Source organism: Oryzias latipes, chromosome 20, assembly GCF_002234675.1.
Source record: "Oryzias latipes chromosome 20, ASM223467v1".
NCBI classification, from domain to species: domain Eukaryota; kingdom Metazoa; phylum Chordata; class Actinopteri; order Beloniformes; family Adrianichthyidae; genus Oryzias; species Oryzias latipes.
The window spans coordinates 13,780,847-13,800,174 of NC_019878.2; the positions used below are offsets into that span (position 1 = coordinate 13,780,847).

At 38.8% G+C, this 19,328-nt stretch overlaps 1 long non-coding RNA gene across 1 annotated transcript in view; it reads right to left on the bottom strand.

The window, feature by feature from the left end:
- Positions 1–960: 960 nt before the first annotated feature.
- The window catches only part of LOC110017289, a 34,009-nt gene continuing 15,641 nt past the window's right edge, over positions 961–19,328 (bottom strand). The window contains exon 3 of the long non-coding RNA XR_002872385.1: positions 961–4,661. This is a non-coding gene — a long non-coding RNA (uncharacterized LOC110017289). The remainder of the gene's footprint in view (positions 4,662–19,328) is intronic.

Sequence of the window (19,328 nt, forward strand, 5' to 3'; positions counted from 1 at the left end):
TCCGAATGCTAGAACCAATCATTTGCGATTCAAGTCCCTCTCTCCATCTTGATAGAAGGATGCAGCCACAGAAAAAGATCCATATATATATACGGAGTGATGTACACATGGCAGTTTCAAATAAATAATTTAACATTGTAAAACCAGTTTAAGAGTGAGAGGTGCTCAGCACACAGCCGTTATGAATTTCAGTCGACAGCACAGCTGGTAGTGAACACAGTGTGTTAAGAAGGTCTATTTCTGCTGCGGTCTAAGTGGACTGATACTCCCTGTAAGAAAAAAACAAATACACCACCACCATAAATATATCTTTAGGCCAGACTGTTGGCTCCATACCTAAATTAGATGCACAAGTTTACAAGTGTTGACTGTCCAAATTATTTGCTGCACACTCTCCCTACCTGAAGGTCACGAGCCCTTTTGTCCTTTCAGCCTGTCACTTTCCCTAATTCCTCTGTGAGCCCTCACCTCATGTCGGTCAGCTTTCGTCACTGGTGCTTTCCACAAGAAATATTGACATGATAACGCTGTTGTTTGAGTGTACCGGATATACATGAAGGACAGTTCATTCACCTGAGCAGAAGGTTTCAGTTCTAAACAGATCAATGCAAAGTAATGTTCCTGGCAGAAATCTGAATCCTGGATGATGGCTGTGTTAAGATGGCAGATATAGGGGAAGGAAATCCATCCCCAGTGACGCTTACAGCTTTGATATGTAGCTTCTAGTCACATGTGGCTCTTCGAATGAATATTTCTCACCATTGTTTCATATATTTGCACACATGTTTTTACAAGAGGGGAATTATGGCTTGGAAATGTCAAGGTTAATTTTCTGGTGTGGAAAAAGGAGTGAGACAATGTGGCTGCAGCGCTGAGAGGATTTCAGAGGAGTGGGTCTGCATGGGTTCCTTATAGGTGCATGTGAGAGTATAATAACCACATAAGAGAAGGGTACAGTAGCAAAGGAAGACTGGAATGTCTTTATTTTGGTACAGCAGATGTCCTCCTGGTACGCAATGAGCAGTTATTTAGAACAGATAGCAAACAAAAAGAAAGTAAAAGAGATCTAAAAACACCGTCCTCCATCTTTGCTTTTGTTTCTTTCCAACAATGGATAAAATAAGAAAAAGGAATGGTTAAAAAGAAATGAAATAGTTGTAATGATATGTAATACTTGACCATTGTTGCAACTTTTTAAAAACATTTTCTTTCAACATGACTGTACAAGCATGAATGCAGCTGCCATGATGACATCTTAGTTACACAGCGATAAAAGTAAGTTTAGACACCTTAACACAGGAGTTGAGGAAAAAGATGAATTTAGCATTCAGTGAAATACAAAACACGGCTGAACCTTGACATGCACAAACAAACAGTGAGGTGCGTGTCGCTGTTTTATTCTTTGCTCCTGCTTTCACTCTTCCTTCCATCCAATTTACTCTTCTTCTTTCTGTTTCACGGGATGTTTTTCCTCTGGTACAAAGCCAACGTCATGTTCAGAGCTTTTTTACATAAGTGTTTCATGTCTCCCCTTTTTCCACTAAAACACACTTGCCTATTCTGTATGTTCCTGGTCTTATATTTGGGTTTGAGAGTGGATAGGTAACATTAAAGAGCTATCACTTTCACTCTCTGTCATTCCCCTCCTTCATACACCATTTGATCTGAAGCCAGATATGGCTTTTAGATGTAGGCGTGGACACACACTGACACACACACAAGCATTCAAAGACACACACTAGCACAAACAACACACACACACACAAAGTCTGACTGACAGATACACAATTTCATACAGCGCATACTCAAACATGTGCAAAAACACTGCTTTACTTTGCAATGCTTTTATTTTGTGTATTTCCTCAAAGCTAAGCATCCCAAAAAAAAGCCACTTCATATCAAAGAAAAGCATTGTAATCCTCGCTGCTCCGCAATGTCATTTTCAAATTCCCCACCCTTGACAACTTGTGGGACGGGTTGAAAAACTTGAGTTTTCAAACAAAAAGACATAAATACACAACAAATACCACCTACAGCTGATAAAATATGCATGTCTGAGGGTGAGTGGCCCAACTGTCAGAATTAATAAGATGCAGTAAAAAAACCAAAAAAAGAAAGAAACAGGAAGACTTGTTCCTGTCTTTTTTTTTCTGCACAGGTGTGCATGACGGCACCTTTTCCTCTTGCCATTTTTTCCCCTCTTACTTTTGCACTTTTGACATATCAAACAGCATCAATGAAACCAAACCCCTCATACTTTTAGATTATTAGATGAATGCCAAGAAAAATGCCTTTTTTTTCATCAAAACATGCTCCATTTTCAAAAATATATCATCTTTTGTGACATTAATTATTTTGAAAATTGAACAAGATTAGGAGCCGTGCTGAGCTCTCCAAATACTGAAGCACAAAATGTTCCAATTGTCGAAATGAATGCACTCAGATCTTAGTGCGTCAAGCCTATATATATATTAGATCTCCATAACTCATCTTTCTCTTTACTCTTGCCTTTGTTCCCTGTCTCTGATCTGTAATTGAAAAAGCATTCCATTTTTATTTTTCTCTGCTGTCCAAAGGCTAAATCCAAAACACCAGCCAAGAGGTTAGCCTGGTCACCTGGCACCCACAGGCACTCTCTCCCCTTCTTTTTCTCTGTTTCACATGTATACACACATGCACACACACACACACACCTACACACACAAAAATACCTGACTGCCGTGCTTCAATAAACTGAAAATTCCTCCTCTGCACCAGCCATACCCAAGCTAACCCTTTAAAAGTCACCCACCTCCACCTTGTAATGCATGAACACACACACACTTTACCCACACAACAGACAAGCACAAACACACACGCACACACAAAAACAATGTGGCTTAGTGGATTGTATCAAATTTAGTGGCCACAGGGATCTGGCTGGGGTCATAAATCTATATCTAACATGTGAGAAAATCTCTACATGAATATCTGGAGACACACAGGGAAAGGGAGATGGTGTGAAAGACAGCAGGATACAGAGGCAGAGACACAAAGGTAAAAAAAAAAAAAAAAGCAGAAAACAAAGTGATAGTCTTAAGGAGACGAGGGCCAGCAGGTAAAAAAAAAAAACAGAGTGGGGCAAGAAAAAGGAGCTGGAACAAGAAATAAACATCTTGGAAAAACCTAGAGGAAAAGCAGGCGACAAAGCACAGCAGCAGGCAGAAAGAGTGAAGACGAGGGGACTCTGTAAAACAGAGGGAACAGGCAGAGGGAAAACAGAAAGATAGTGAGTGTGACAGTTAGAGATATACGGGCTGAGAGACAAACGCAGAAAAAGAATGAGGGTTGAGACAGACAGAAGGAGAGATACATGACCCCTCTCTCTCTAACAATGGCTCATCATGTGGAGCTCAGCTTAGCAGGCGTGCCGTTGGAATCAGGAATGTGGAATGTGGGATTTCAGACTTGGAAGTGATAGCTACTGTCTGTGTGTAATATTTAGGACCGACTTAGGGAGCCCCTGGCACGCCATGAAACACGTGGCCTCTGCTGCCTTTTCTGCTTCGAGTCACTTGCAAAAATGCAAGCAAGATTTAATTTATGCATCGCATCCCAGAGAGCTCTGCACATGTAACGTTTAACCAAATCATGAGTGAATATTTCTTTTGTCAAATTTCTCTGTCAAATTGATGTGACAGTCGCTGGGTTACTGAGGCTGGTGATTCGCTCAGCTGCTTCTGAGCGCACAACCAGGTAAAACCCTGGTCAGGTTACAAGTCTCCAAGAGGCCTCACACAGACAAAAATTTAAATCATGCACAATTTAGATATACCAGTTTATCTGGCATCAAAGACAAAAGAATCGTGCAAAAATAAAGTAGGCACAATTAAAATATGCAAACCTTACTCAGCTCAGAACATTTAAGGTGATTGACAAGAGTGAAATAATACCTTCTACATGAGTTAAATAAAAAAATAACTTTTAAGATTAAATCTTGCAAAATACAAAATCATTTAGTGTGAAACCGTAAATTATTTTTTTATGTGTAAAATCTGCCTCTTTTAGTTACTGAGTGTTAAAGTACTTATAAATCAAATTTTATGATATTTGATCATTTTACATTTTCCAAATAAGAAATGCTAAATGTGAAATTAACATGATTTTGCAAAAGAAAGAAAAAGATAGCTGGATAAATTTTTGTTTTTTTATGAAAATCATAATGAAATGTAGCCAATACCTTTTGTTCTTTTTTGAAAAGTACGCATAAAAATTGAAATCCTTTTACAATGTAGTGTCAAAGCCTTAAAACTATTGTTTTAAAATGATTGTTTTCTTACCATCAGAATGTAAAAATACTAAATTTGCATAAAAGATATTTACAGAAGCTTTTTTATTTGTTTGTTTGTTTTAACTCCACAATCAGAAAGTTGGTCAACCTCTGTGCAGGTGACTACGATTCCCAAGTTCCTGGCAGGAACAAAAAGTTTCATGTTTACACTCACATACTGCATATTGTCATTCCTTCGTCTGAGATGGAGATAACTCAAACGGCGTTACTAACACAGGAGACAGTTGTTGCTGGCCGCCCCAATGCCTGTCATGGCTGTCAGGCCAAATCCCACGAATTATGGCTGTTCCAGATGTAAGAGATTTCTAAGCTGCCTCCAACGGCCTGCGGTCTGTGGTGAGAGTAAGAAGGGGAGAAAAACAAAGAGGGAGAGAGATTTGGGTTTATACTGTGTCATCCAAAAAAAATTGCATCTTTTTTTTTCTGTAACCCCCCCCCTCCACACACACCATAAAAATATGTCTCTTTAATCTTTTGGATAAGAAATCAAGAATTAGTTGCCACTTTTTTGGACGGAACTGTATTTTTTCTATCACACACTTCCAGGTTCAACATAAACGTGTGGCCAATATTTGCAATGAGTAACTACTTATTAGATATTATTTTGCAAGCATGAATCTGGCCAACATAGTGGTTTCTGATATAAAATGTGAAAAATCACAACTCATGGGGTTTTACTTTTATCTGGTTGCACACAGATTTGAAATCTCACATCAGATTTCACATTATCAGCATTTGCTAATTGATTTCTAGAGGTGTAACGAATAATCGACTTAATCAATTAATCGATTTTTTTCCAACTAGATCGATGTGTCTGAGGCAAGCTGTTAATCAAATTGATCGATAACATTCTAAAATCTTATTAAAATAAAATAAATTGACTTTATTGACATCGGAATATACCATTTGGATTATTTTGTTCTAATGTGGGAAAACAACAATTGGCTTAACTTTATAAAACTAAAATGTTGCTAGTTTCATAAAGTTATTGTTTTTATGTTTGTTTGTTTGTACATATATTTAATTTACACTTCATAATACTGTAAGAAATGCAAGGAATCTGGAAAACTTTACCTGCACTGGTCAGTACCAAGGTATTTATCTCCGAGTCACACTGAATCAGTCGATCTGATTCACGCCGATCAATGAATCGGATCGTTCATAATGAACAAATATTGACTATGAATCGTGTCGTCAACCACAAATTATGACATGAATTGTTGTTAATATGAAATGTCACCCTTATTAATTTCCATAGTTTGGTTAGTGATTATTGATAGATTTCCTTTCCCGGCACATAAGGTTGATTTCCTAATGTGCGTTTTAACACTTAAAATTCAGCCACCGTCATTCTCTTAGTTCCTAAAGTTGGCTCTCACTCTTTCTCTCATTAGTACTTTGTAACCAGACAGTTTATTTGAAATTATGAAAGCATTAAACTCTCTGATGTAGCAGTTTAAAAATCAATAGCTGAAACCCTAGCTGCCTCACTTAAGCCCTCTCCTATGGCAAAGGGGATGTCTCTTTCTCCCTCTCTCTTAAATGGTAATTTCATTTGCAGTCACTAAGACCTCACCGATAATTACCAATGCCCTGAGAGAGAAAGTCGAGTGAAAGAGGGAGGAGAGGCATGGGGAACAGGAGAGGGAAAGAGGAGAGATGGATTAAGAAAGGAGAGTGAATGCCAGTCAGTAGAAAAGCTTTCCTCCTTCCATGCTTTGATCAGAGTTAAGAACACATTGCGCTACCTCTATCGCTCCCTGACACCAACCTCTGAAAAGGGAAGATGGAGAGCGGGAGGAAGGGAGGGGTGGAGGTGGGAGAGACGAAGAGGCCGACAAAAAAGAATGATCCCTGAGGTCTTAAATAGCGGGCCTTAATTTCGACATTGAACCCCCTCTGTTCTTGGGTTACACCGGGGCGTCCATTTTCAGAGAGCGCCACCATTCATTTTTTCTTCCCTATTTCATCTCTCAAATGAACTAATCAGAAGGGGGAATATGAAGTGTCCTGCAGGATTCATTTCTCTAGAAGCATATGGCAATGATTGATGGGGGACAACTTTGAGCTTCCCAGGTCATCTTCCCTGCACACATCTGGAAGCATGCTATAATTCTCTTAATTTTATACCTAGTTTCTTTCCCCTGTTCCATATTTTCCTTTTTTTTTCCCACTCAAACTTTAATTTCATTTTGGTCAAAAAAGCTCTTAGTCTGTGTCTTTTTTACCCTGTTCCCGCCCTGAGGCCAACACAACCCGCGATTTTGGTTAAAATGATGTGGTTGAAATATGTTTATGAGAGCGCTTGTTTTCGTTAAGTTTTCTTAAAAGAAAGGCCTTAGTGCTGAACTTTTTTTGACGTTTCATTATTACAAAACACTGCAAAAGTAATAAAAGTCACAGAAGAATAATTATTTTGTCCTTTTATAAAATAACTTCTTTTTTTGTTTTTCCTAAATTACAAAAAGACAGAGGGAGACAGACAGTCGTTTGACAGCAACTGGACCTTGTTACTCTGTGCAGGGAAATCGACTTGGTTTTACAATAACACCAGAGAACCACTAAATGCTTTTGGGAAAGCCACCCATCCTCCTGCTGCCATGTGATGATCCCACCTCTGAAATATTCAGCACCATTAACATTCCGATGGGTATCATCTCCTTTCAGACACAATTCGCTCTGCTCCTCAGACCTGTGGGCCAAGGCAGGGAGCGGCTTGGTAGCAGATGGTATCTCTTCTCATTCTTAACAAGATCTCTCCTCCAAACACACATTGAAAGGATCACATTGAATGAAAAGGAAACAGAACACTAAAGAGCAACCAAATCACCTTTATAAAAATAAATAGATATTAAAATTTTAAGTTTGAGCTTTAGGAAAAAAATCTCTGCACTTGTTTTTTCTCGCAAAAGCTGTACCTCATTGAATTGGTTGTTAGCTTAATTGTGTGTTTGCACTAACCTGTTGAAGATAATGTTGTCTTATCTGTGGCCATTAAAGGCTTCCATTGGTTTTAACGGCTGAAATGTTTGATCTTAATTACTGATGATGGGATTTGTAGGTAAATTGTTTTTCCGATCACAATGTGTGTTCACTTGTACACTTTAAGGCTTTCATGTTGTCAAGGCTCTCTGCTGAACCTCCCATGATTAACTAGGTGTGTGCATGTGTGCGTGCTGCCGCTAATCAGGTGAGATCATGTGAGAGACGGAGCTCCACACTTTGAGCACAATTAGCCGGGCGTTTTGGCATCTTAATTGGCGACATTCGATCCCAGGCACCAGCTGATGAACCACTTAGCAGCAAACGTATGGATTAGCAGCCGGCAGAGCTCTTCTTTTCTTAGATGTAGCTAGCAGGTCAGGAATTAGTGCACTTAACACTGCCTTACAAATGAAGACAGCTGTATTGACTAGCACGGAAAAAGGTTTTCCAGTTCCAGTTTGCTCCTTCTAAATTTACTCTCCTCTTGAAGTTACTCCTGTCTTCTGTCCTTATCATCTTATGTGTTTTCTCCTCTCGTCAGCTTAAAGAGGCTTTTGTTTAAATATTGCTTTGTTCCCCTTCTGGACTGTTTCAGCCGACATGTTGGCTGTGGGCCACTCAGACTGGGCCGTGACAGTATTTGGCGTTTTGTTGTCATGGTGCTGGAGCTGTCTCAGTTGTCTGGGCAACATGTGCCGCGGCTCACGGGAGCCTCATAAATGTCATGTTTTGACGCAACCGCTCTGGAGAGCAGGAAGTCCTTGCCAAAAAGAAGATAGATGGAGCGCCACTGGTGTTGAGGATGCCATTTTGCATTAAATCAGTTATTCCGGCATGTGTAGGAACGCAGTAATATTTTCCAACACTTGCATTTGCGCGTTTCTTTGCATGCATCAACAAAATGTACTTTTTTTTTTCCCTTTCTGAACTACCTACCGTTCAAGGAGGCTCACAAAAGCTCTTCCTGCCCTTTGTAGGTGTGTCACGTTTTTTCCACGCTACTCCCTCCCCAGGTCATTGTCATGTTCCTGGGCCTTCTGAGCAGAGGGCTTTAAACAGGAGAGACAGCACTTGTCTGTTAGATTAGCATGTCCCCAACGTCACTTGCATTCGCCTGCACACGTCACCACTTGTCTGGAGGTGCCTGTCTGGCTTTATTAGAAAATGCTCTGATTTAATAGTTGGAGAAATTTTGTCAAAAATGTCTGTGATGCATGTAATTTGAGGATGATAACATGTATTTGATTTGATGTTTTTTTTTTCTTTCTTTTCTTTTTGTTCAAACACTGGCATCAAAAAAAGAAAGAAAGTATTAAAAAAGAATTAGAAACTTTTTTTTTTTTTTTGGCAGATCAAAATAAATATTCCTCAATCAACATTATTATTATTTAACTTTTTTTCTTTTTATACTAACCAACAAAGCAAACCGGCAGGGCAAAGGCCAGCCGGCACTTCAAACACCCCTGAGATTCCAGATACCGTGGGACCTTCTCTTATATTTATTGTGGGAATCAGAATTTATGATGAGTAAATTGGGCTTCTTCATCTGTGTGCCGGGGGGTTTGCAACATGCGGCCGAGATGGCTTGACTTATTGATTACAGGGAGAAGTATGCCCCATTTCAAAGGCAAGGAGAGCCCCACACCGCAACTTCTGAGAATTAATTTGCCCGGCATGGGCCTTCATAAGAAACACATGTCCAAATGCAAGCACAGACACAAACAAGTACACAAAAAACTCAAGCCTGCAGGTAAAAGGCTCGACAATCCCTCCTCCTGCACCCGTCCTAAAAAAACTAAAAGTCCACCCATGCATGCCCCCCCCGTTTGCATACACACACACACAAGCACATACTTTTTGTAGCGCTCCAGGTAAAATTGTAACCAAAGATTGTGCCAAAATTGTAATCTTTCAAAAGGTTCACAAATTATAGTGGTTTAAATTTGATGTTTTGAGAAGAAAGTTTGAGCTTTTAAATTTTTTTACTGTTTCTGATTTTTTGGGACAAAAGAACATAAAAAAGAAAAAAAACGTCATCTTTTACCCAAATTTAAAAACATGTTACACTACTAAAACTCTAACTACAGTGGCAACAAATACGATCCCAACACTTTTTCAACCACTCTGCTTCTCCAGCCACAGCTGAACTATCAGTGGTTCATCCCTGGCATTGTCCACTGGATCACCCTCTGCCCTCAGACACCAGCTCCTATTTCACCAGCAGCACCCGCGCTAATTTATCATCATGGTCTTGACAGACAGCACATCTGTGTGTGAACGGATGGAGTGAGGACAGAGTAAACTGAAGGAGAGACAGCAATGTGAAGGGGGGGCAGAAACGGCGAAGGGCAGGAGGAAATAAGGTAACAAGGAGGATTCCAGTCACACAATCAAGACTTTTTAAGGGTCACATTTTGTTTGAAGGGCCCCATTGTACCCTTCACTACACCTCTCTTGATCCCTTCTGCCTCCGCGCTCATAACACTGCCAGTTAACCCCCTCAGCAACTGGACAGCTCATTGGATCGGGCTATCTTATATTACAGCCCATATACTGCGAGTGGGATCTGGAAAAGAATTAAAGAGCTTAAGAAGTGAACTGAGAGAATGTGGAGCTGCAGAGGTTTACACTGCCATAGCTTCGCAGGCTATGACGGCGCATGTTTTTGACGGACAGCTTTTTGTTGATTCTCTTTAGTAAACCATTCGTTTTTTTGAATATTTATTGGCTGAATGACGCCGCCGCACTTGTCAGCGAGGCAAAGCTGCGAAGCCGTGGCTTTGATGAGGGTGATGGGCAAGTAGGTCAAAATGCAGATGGACACACCTTCTGGTTTTCGCATGTCCCGGGCTTGCGTTGGTAGAGGATCTGTGTGTGGTGCATGCATACGAGACAGCAGGTGTGCACATACACGAGTTCTCATGTGTGTGTTCAAGCAAGCATATCTGTTTACTTTTTGCTCACCAAAACCCACTCACATTTGAATGCAGGAGACAGGACACATCTCTCTGCTCTGTGAGCCGCAAGACAGCTCGGTCTGAATATTTTAGTGCACACACACATATCATGCACCCGTCTGCATGCACGCACTCGCTTCCCTGGGGTACCCCAATGCAGCTCCTGGGGAGTGCAAAATGGAACTTTTTAGAAGCCAAAAAAACATTTCTCTCGAACAAACTAGTCTCACTTAATAATACCACACTCGTGTCTCCTCTCTTCTCTCACGGCAGCCTGTCATTACCTAAAAGTGTTGGGTGTTTCCGTAAGAAAAGGTCGGGTCTGTTGTTTTGGTATCAAAAAACTGTGCTACATGACAGATGGCAAAAAAGCTCGAAACTATTTAGAGTCAATGCATCATCAAATGCATTTTAGTGTGGAAGGAAAATGTATAAGGAGTTCAGCACTTGTGGATTTGCTGCAAAGTCACAGGAAGTTAAAAGCTTCCAAGAAACGATATTGACTGGAATGCTTATTTGGAACTTGCAATATATGCGGCGAGATATTTTTTTATGTGCATTTCATGGTAAAAAAACTATGTTGTTTAGCCTTTTTCTTACAGTGCGGAAGCAGCATTTTTTTTTTCCAAATTAACTAACATACACACAGACAAAGCAAAAATCACAACAAGCACACAGCCAGTGTGTACACAGACAAACACACACACCTTGTGCTCTTATGAAGATAAATATGGCAAGAGGTGGATTTTCACTGGCACCCGCTGAATGGGACACTCATATTCATCTTTGCCGTGTTCGCTCTTTTCAGATGTATTTACGTGTGTGTTGGGGTGTTGCCGGGATGGGAGGGGGGCTAGAGTGTTATTGGGGATACAGCAGAAAGGGTGTCTGCACCTCACTGCCTTTCCAATGTATGGAAATGTATGTGCATTTTTAAAGTGGGGGGGGGGGTGGCTAAATTTATTTCCCTCACCCCTGCACACACTACACCCCTACCTCTCCCTCCCCACCTCATTCCCAAAGCTGATAAACCTATGGATGGATGATAGATGAAGAGAGAGGTAGCATCAGAGGGGGGCGTCTCTGCATGGATGCATACATGCATGCATTGAGGTGTATACAGCCCGCTTCCCCCTTTTTCCTCTCAAATAGAGGCTATAAAGTCAGTAAGACGAACACATGCATAAAAACACACACACTTCTGAATGCGGGACGCATGCATACCAAACGTAATCCATACTTTTACATAATGGGGTGGGGGCGAAAGAGGGGCTGCAAGTCAACTCCTGTGGCAGGGTGATAAAGATAATGGGAATCATCTGACTCTTCCTCTTTTTCCCTATATGTATACACCTTCACCTAGGGAAATGGTGATATGCTATAGGGGGAAATAATGAGAAATGGAGAAGGTTCCCTCTCAGATTGTCAGAAACATGTGTGGGTCATGTGTTCGCTTTGTGCAATTTTCACAATGTGGAAGGATTAGAGTTCATGGTGTTGTGAGATTAAAGAAAATTGTCCTGAGTGCATATGTCTGTGAAATTGCAAAAGTATAGCACCTATTGCATAACGGAAAACCAAATGCACTGTCAAGTTCAAATCTGATGATATACATTTGATGAAGTTCCAGCCTATTTGAATGGTGGGGTGTTTGTTTATCTTTGGAATTAATTAAGCAGAAAGTATGCAACACACTCTGCATACAAACAAACGTGGGACTCTGTTAATTATTCAAAGAAAGTTCATTTTTTTTCTCGAGAGGAATATAATTAAAGGCATTTAACCATCAGGGACAGAATGAGATCAAAGATGTATATTTGATATCATGCAGATAGCATTTTTAAATTAGCAAACCCTCTTAACTTTATAATTATCTTTGGTGTGAGAACTGAGGCAAGAAGTTCTTTTGTGTTAATTCGGGGACTGAAATAGTCTCCCAAGAATTAGAAGAAATTAATTAGAAATAATTTCAGATAGATATGCAGATTGGATTTTCAATGCAAATATGTCTGGGAGAAGTTTCTTTCTGTTAATGTTATTCTATAACAACACATTGAGAGACTTTTTTGAGTTCTTAAAATGGTTTTGCATGTAAAATCCATGCTTTCTGTCATTATGTTTTTTATATTTTTTTTATTAAAATGTATATAAATTTTTCTAGAATTTAGAAGGGAAAAAAGCTTATAAGACAGAGTTTGTATTATAAAGTTATAATTTTTTTAATAAAAGACATAGCATAAAGACAGTCTTTACCACTCTATGCACGGTAATCTTTGGATTTATGTGTCAGAGACGCTTTTTCTTTACTCCCCCCTTCCGATTTTGTCGACACTCAATGTCCAAATATATCAAAAAATAGGAGGAAAAAAAAAACATGCCGGGAAGAGGACAGGATGTGTCTGCGTTTGTGTGTGAAAGGGAGAAAAGACCTGCATAGCCTGCGTGTAAGAAATAGAATTGTTTCCTCCATATTAGAAATCAAAGATAAGCCTGATGTTATGTCGTGTCCACCATTTTGACTGGAGTGAACAGAGCGGGAGGATGCAGGTGCACCGGGATGAATGTGTTGCTGTTACTACCTTATATCTACTTAAATGTTTTTTGTTTTTTATACATCCAAGTGAAATTCATGCTGTTTTAATTCCACTCTGCACGATTCATTTGACACTTTTATGTGTGTTTGCATCACTCGGGGTGGAGACTCTTGCTAAATGTCGGTTTTGTACGACTGCTGCAGAGGTATGTAAGCCTGCAGGTGTCTGCGCCTTGAGCGTTTATAGTCTCAGAAAGCTCTTGACCTCAAACCCCACCCCCCCAACACAACCACCCTGTGTGTTTGTAGAGGACCCTTGAACTTGACCATAGAGAGAAAAAGAGAGAGGTGATGGGACTGGAGCGGAGACTTTAAACAAACCGCTCTGATGGACAACAAAGACAAGGGGGGATGTTGACCCAAGTTGGGGGGGGTCACTTAAAGGTTGGTCTCCAGGGCAAATGTTTGTGCACTTTTTCACTGTTTACCAGTGTTGTGCTGCAGAGCATGTGTGAGATTGTGTCCACCTTCAATTTAAAATGTTCAAGTTTTTGTTTTTTCTTACAATACCACATCATATACTAATTTTTAGGTGTGTAATGATTAATCAACTTGATTGATACGTTTATTTGTATTTCAACAATCCAAACAGATCAATCTGTCTGAGGCAACTTGTTAATTGGACCGCTACCATTATAAAGTTGCTTCAAAATGAAATAAATTGATTATATCGATATTGGAAAGTCCTATTAGGATTAAGGCACATTAGGTTTATTTTTACTAAAAACAACCAAGTGCCATCACAGTGGACAACACACGTGTGATAGCAGCAACAAATGATCAAGCCAGTGAGCTGAACTTGTGAAACTACAATGCAAATGGATTTGCCAATAATTCTTGTTTAATTGTTTGTTTGTACCCATATTTAATTTACACTTGATGATCTTGCACGAAACATAAGGAATCTGGGTAACGCTTCCTTTTACAGTACAGTACTTACAGTGTACTTAAGTGGTATTTACATGGTACTTATAGTGTAACTACTGGGTACTTTCAGGGTACTTACATGGTACTTTTTATGGAATTTACTGGGTACTTACAGTGTGTTTACATGGTACTTTCTATGGGACTTTACTGAGTACTTACGTGGTACTTTTTGTGTCTACTCTGTACTTACATGGTACTTACTGTGTATTTATATGGTACTATTTGGTTCATACCTATGTGTTACATACTAGGTATTTATAATATTCTTACTGGGTATTTACATGTTGTGCAAAGGTGTCTTTTATGGTACTTACCACATGTAAGAACAAGGTAAGTACAAATAAAGTACCTTGACCTTTAGGTCTGCACTCGCTGCATGTTTCATGGTATTTACCATGAATTTACCACAGAAACTACCCCTTAAGTACACTGAAACTGTAACTGTAAAAGAAAGTCAGCCCTATTTCCACTCAACTACATGGTACTTTCAGTAGTAAATGCTGGGTATGTTCACTTGAATATTACTTGGTACATACCCCTTAAGTACAATGAAACTGTAACTGTAAAAGAAAGTCAGCCCTATTTCCACTCTATTACATGGTACTTTCAGTAGTAAATGCTGGGTATGTACAGGTATTACCTTCCCGTACAGTGTACATACACACTTGGTCTTCTGACCTCACCACATGAGACAATGCTAACCTGTTGGTAAGGGTAAAGTAACTACATTGTAAAAACATATTCTGGCCTGATTACTTCTTGTAACATGAGGCAAGTTTAAAGAGAAACAAGACAGCAGTGAAAACAACAATCTTTAATATGATACGTGTCTGCAGCATACAAAGTGTCATCACAATGAAATAGGTTTTAAGTACAAAACAGTACAAAGGAGAATTCTAAAAAACACATTATTGGCCTGAGGGTCGTGCTTTTTGTCCATCAAAATTCTTTCAGCAGAGTTTGGTAACAGTGCAGGACTTCTTCAGGGTTTGTAACTGCAAGAAAATTTACAATATGAGCTCAAGTGAACATAAAAAGCAGAACGACTTTGATGAAGTACAAAATATATTTTACTTATTTAATCATTTCTGTAATGAGTTTGATAAATTTCTGTGAATTCTTTTTCGCTTTGACTGTAATGCTTGAAATTAATCAATTATCCTCATTTATGAACATGATAGATTATTCACAACTTTATATTTTATTTACATAAACAAGAACAACAAAAAAGAAATCAAAGAAAAAAAATCAAAATTGCCATAAAAAATCTAATTTGTTTAGACAAAGAATGACAAAAGCAATGTTTTAATTGGCAATTGCTGTGTGTATTTCTTCTTTATAAATATTATTCGCACCTACTATTTGCATTAGCATGAAAAACATTGCAGTGTAAAAGAAAAGGAAAAAAGAAATAAATAGGCAATTTCAAATTCAACAGTTATTCACAAAAATATGTTTTAATTTTCAAACAGTTACATTCACTGTTGGGTGGTATTGTTGTCTCTATCATATTTGAAAATACATAAATAAATAAAAATAAAATAAAAACGGCGAAAGAAAAGAAAATGGGGAAAATGCAGTTAAACTCTTCATTAATGTAAATAATATGTCCACTTGGTGGATTTAACTTACTTTAACTTACTCTCCTGTGGATTCGTCTGGGATGTCTTCTTCACCACAGCTGATCTAAAGCGGTAAAAAGACGGAAGTACGTCATCATTATTTTAAATAAACGCCTTTCTTTGATTTTCCCAGAAAGACGTGCGCTCAGTCAAACGAGCACAGAACAACAGACGTTATCATTTAGGCTACGTGTTTGTTTTACAGGTGCCCCACTCCTGGTAAGTAACAACAATGTTTGTAGATTTTCATTACAAACTTTGAAAATGTATACATGAAATAACTGAAATTATTGCAGTAAGGTAGACATGCTCTTACGTCACGTTTCAAACACAGAGATAGTGGCTTGAAATCACGAGGTTAGCTTCTTTATAAAGTTTGATCAGTTTAAATATTTACATGTAATTTATCCAAAATTTAAAAAAAACAAAAACACTGGTTTACCTGCCAGATGAAGACAAATTCAAACTGTTGCGCGCGCCTCGAGGCTCTCCGGATTAATCGAGTAATCTGCACGTTCACTTTGGGGGTAGTTGTGCTGCATTCAAGTGCGCTGGGAATTTGCATCTTTACTTAACCCGACCTAGTTAACAAAAACACACACTCGGGGTGTTTTTAGTATTAAAAGTAAATATTTAGCCTTGTTGTCTTACATATTTTCCTGACATTATATAATATATATTAAAACAAGTTCATTTTTAGAACAATATTTAAAAAAAGTTAAGTTTTGAATAATTTATTATCATGTTTTTAAATGAGGATAATTGTTTAATTTCAAGCATTACAGTCAAAGCGATAAAAAAATCATAGAGATTTATCAAACTCATTACAGAAATAATTAAATAAGTAAAATATATTTTGTACTTCATCAAAGTCGTTCTGCTTTTTATGTTCACTTGAGCTCATATTGTGAATTTTCTTGCAGTTACAAACCCTGAAGAAGTCCTGCACCGTTACCAAACTCTGTTGAAAGAATTTTGATGGACAAAAAGCACGACCCTCAGGCCAATAATGTGTTTTTTAGAATTCTCCTTTGCACTGTTTTGTACTTAAAACCTATTTCATTGTGATGACACTTTGTATGCTGCAGACATGTATCATATTAAAGATTGTTGTTTTCACTGCTGTCTTGTTTCTCTTTAAACTTGCCTCATGTTACAAGAAGTAATCAGGCCAGAATATGTTTTTACAACGTAGTTACTTTACCCTTACCAACAGGTTAGCATTGTCTCATGTGGTGAGGTCAGAAGACCAAGTGTGTATGTACACTGTACGGGAAGGTAATACCTGTACATACCCAGCATTTACTACTGAAAGTACCATGTAATAGAGTGGAAATAGGGCTGACTTTCTTTTACAGTTACAGTTTCATTGTACTTAAGGGGTATGTACCAAGTAATATTCAAGTGAACATACCCAGCATTTACTACTGAAAGTACCATGTAATAGAGTGGAAATAGGGCTGACTTTCTTTTACAGTTACAGTTTCATTGTACTTAAGGGGTAAGTACCAAGTAATATTCAAGTGAACATACCCAGCATTTACTACTGAAAGTACCATGTAATAGAGTGGAAATAGGGCTGACTTTCTTTTACAGTTACAGTTTCATTGTACTTAAGGGGTAAGTACCAAGTAATATTCAAGTGAACATACCCAGCATTTACTACTGAAAGTACCATGTAGTTGAGTGGAAATAGGGCTGACTTTCTTTTACAGTTACAGTTTCATTGTACTTAAGGGGTAAGTACCAAGTAATATTCAAGTGAACATACCCAGCATTTACTACTGAAAGTACCATGTAGTTGAGTGGAAATAGGGCTGACTTTCTTTTACAGTTACAGTTTCAGTGTACTTAAGGGGTAGTTTCTGTGGTAAATTCATCGTAAATACCATGAAACATGCAGCGAGTGCAGACCTAAAGGTCAAGGTACTTTATTTGTACTTACCTTGTTCTTACATGTGGTAAGTACCATAAAAGACACCTTTGCACAACATGTAAATACCCAGTAAGAATATTATAAATACCCAGTATGTAACACATAGGTATGAACCAAATAGTACCATATAAATACACAGTAAGTACCATGTAAGTACCCAGTAAATTCCATAAAAAGTACCATGTAAGTACCCTGAAAGTACCCAGTAGTTACACTATAAGTACCATGTAAATACCACTTAAGTACACTGTAAGTACTGTACTGTAAAAGAAAGCGTTACCGGAATCTGGAAAACCTTACCTGCACTTTTCAGTCTCCTGCTATTTATCTCTGTGTCACACTGGTTGAATTTTTGGCTAAAGATGTCCTGGTTTCAGTGAATCAGATCGTTCAAAATAAACCAATAGTGACTATGAATTGTACCATAAACTGCAAATTACAATACGAATTACATCATAGTTAACATGAATGGTAACACCTCTACAACTATCATTATTCAGTTTAACAGAGTGTGTTGTTATCGCTTATTTTCAACTAGAATTGATTCATAAATGTAAAGGTTTATATGCTTAAAATTCTACTTTGCAATGTCTCCCCTCCATTCATGTGGATGCAGATTTTTCAACCATATCTTACAGAAGAGACAGAGAAAAGTGGAGATGGATGGACCAAATCCAGCCTTGCTAACCGAGCCAAACAATCCAACTTAACAAATAATGTTTCCATAAGATGTGGTAAAAAGTGCAAAACTGCACCACTGAATAGTGAAAAAGCATACATGAGACAGACCAATATTCCAGATAGATGTGATAAAGATGACTTTAAATAAAAAGCTGCTGGAGAAGATGAAAGGAGTCAGACTAATGGCATGGAGTCAGAAAGAGTGCATGCCTGTTTATGGATGAAGATTCTAGGAGAGGAAGAGGAGAGGAGTAAGTGTGAGAGGAGGAAGGAGGGAACTCAGGAAGAAAATGTGAGGTTAGGAGGAGAAAAGGGCAAGATTAAATGGAGAGGCAGGAAGGAGAGGATAATGCTGAGAATGAGGTGAAGAAAAGGAGGCTGGTAGGAAACAGGTTGAGGTGGGAGGGGTCTTAGTGAGGTCAAAGGGGAAAGCATCTTTTGGCAATGAAAATTAGGTGCCGTACGTGTAACTTTCTAATTGTGGTCAGAAGATAAGGGGGTGAGGTCTAGGCACGTGTCTCAAAAAAAAATAGCAAATAGAGACAGGCAGAGGCAGCCCCGCATGGTGTGTGCTAACTTGCACACACAGTGCATGTGTGTCTTCATACTCAGTATGTGTGTGTGTGTGTGTGGCTATGAGTGTGTGTTTTAATAGCCACAGTCAGAGAACCTCTGTCAGACGGTCAGCTAATTGGCCATCTTACAAGTACAGAGGAGGCTGCTCGCAAATTGGCAAAAAGGGCAACCGGCTTCAATCTGATACCAGACTCCTCTCTGTCACGGTGCTGTCCATTAGACAACAGCTTAAGTCAGGAAATTGGAACAAAAATAAAGAAAACAGAATACAAAACAAGGGAAAAATAGTGGCGTAATTGTGCTTTGGAGACTCGTATTGTTGCGCTCGATTCGTGTGTAGTGAGACAATGGGGATCATGCAAGACTTAGCGTAAATAAAAATTTGGGGGAAAAACATTGGTAACTCAAGGAGCTGGTGTGTTATTTTATTTGTGTGTGTGTAAGTGTGTGTGTTTTCTTGTTACAGAAGCCTCATGTATTTTAATCCGTGTAAAGTCCCAACTGGGTTCCAATTAGGAACAGGTTTCCTTACGCCCTGTGGGGAAACTGATAATTATGCTGTTGACTGTGGATGTGACTTACAGTGTTTGTGTCTGTGCTTGTGTGTATATGTGATGGTGGTGGTGGTGGGGGGGTGGTGGGGGCACATTTGTGTGTGGTGCAGGGGGACCTGACGCAAAGGATGATATCCTTTTTTATCTTTCCATAATGTTTACAATGG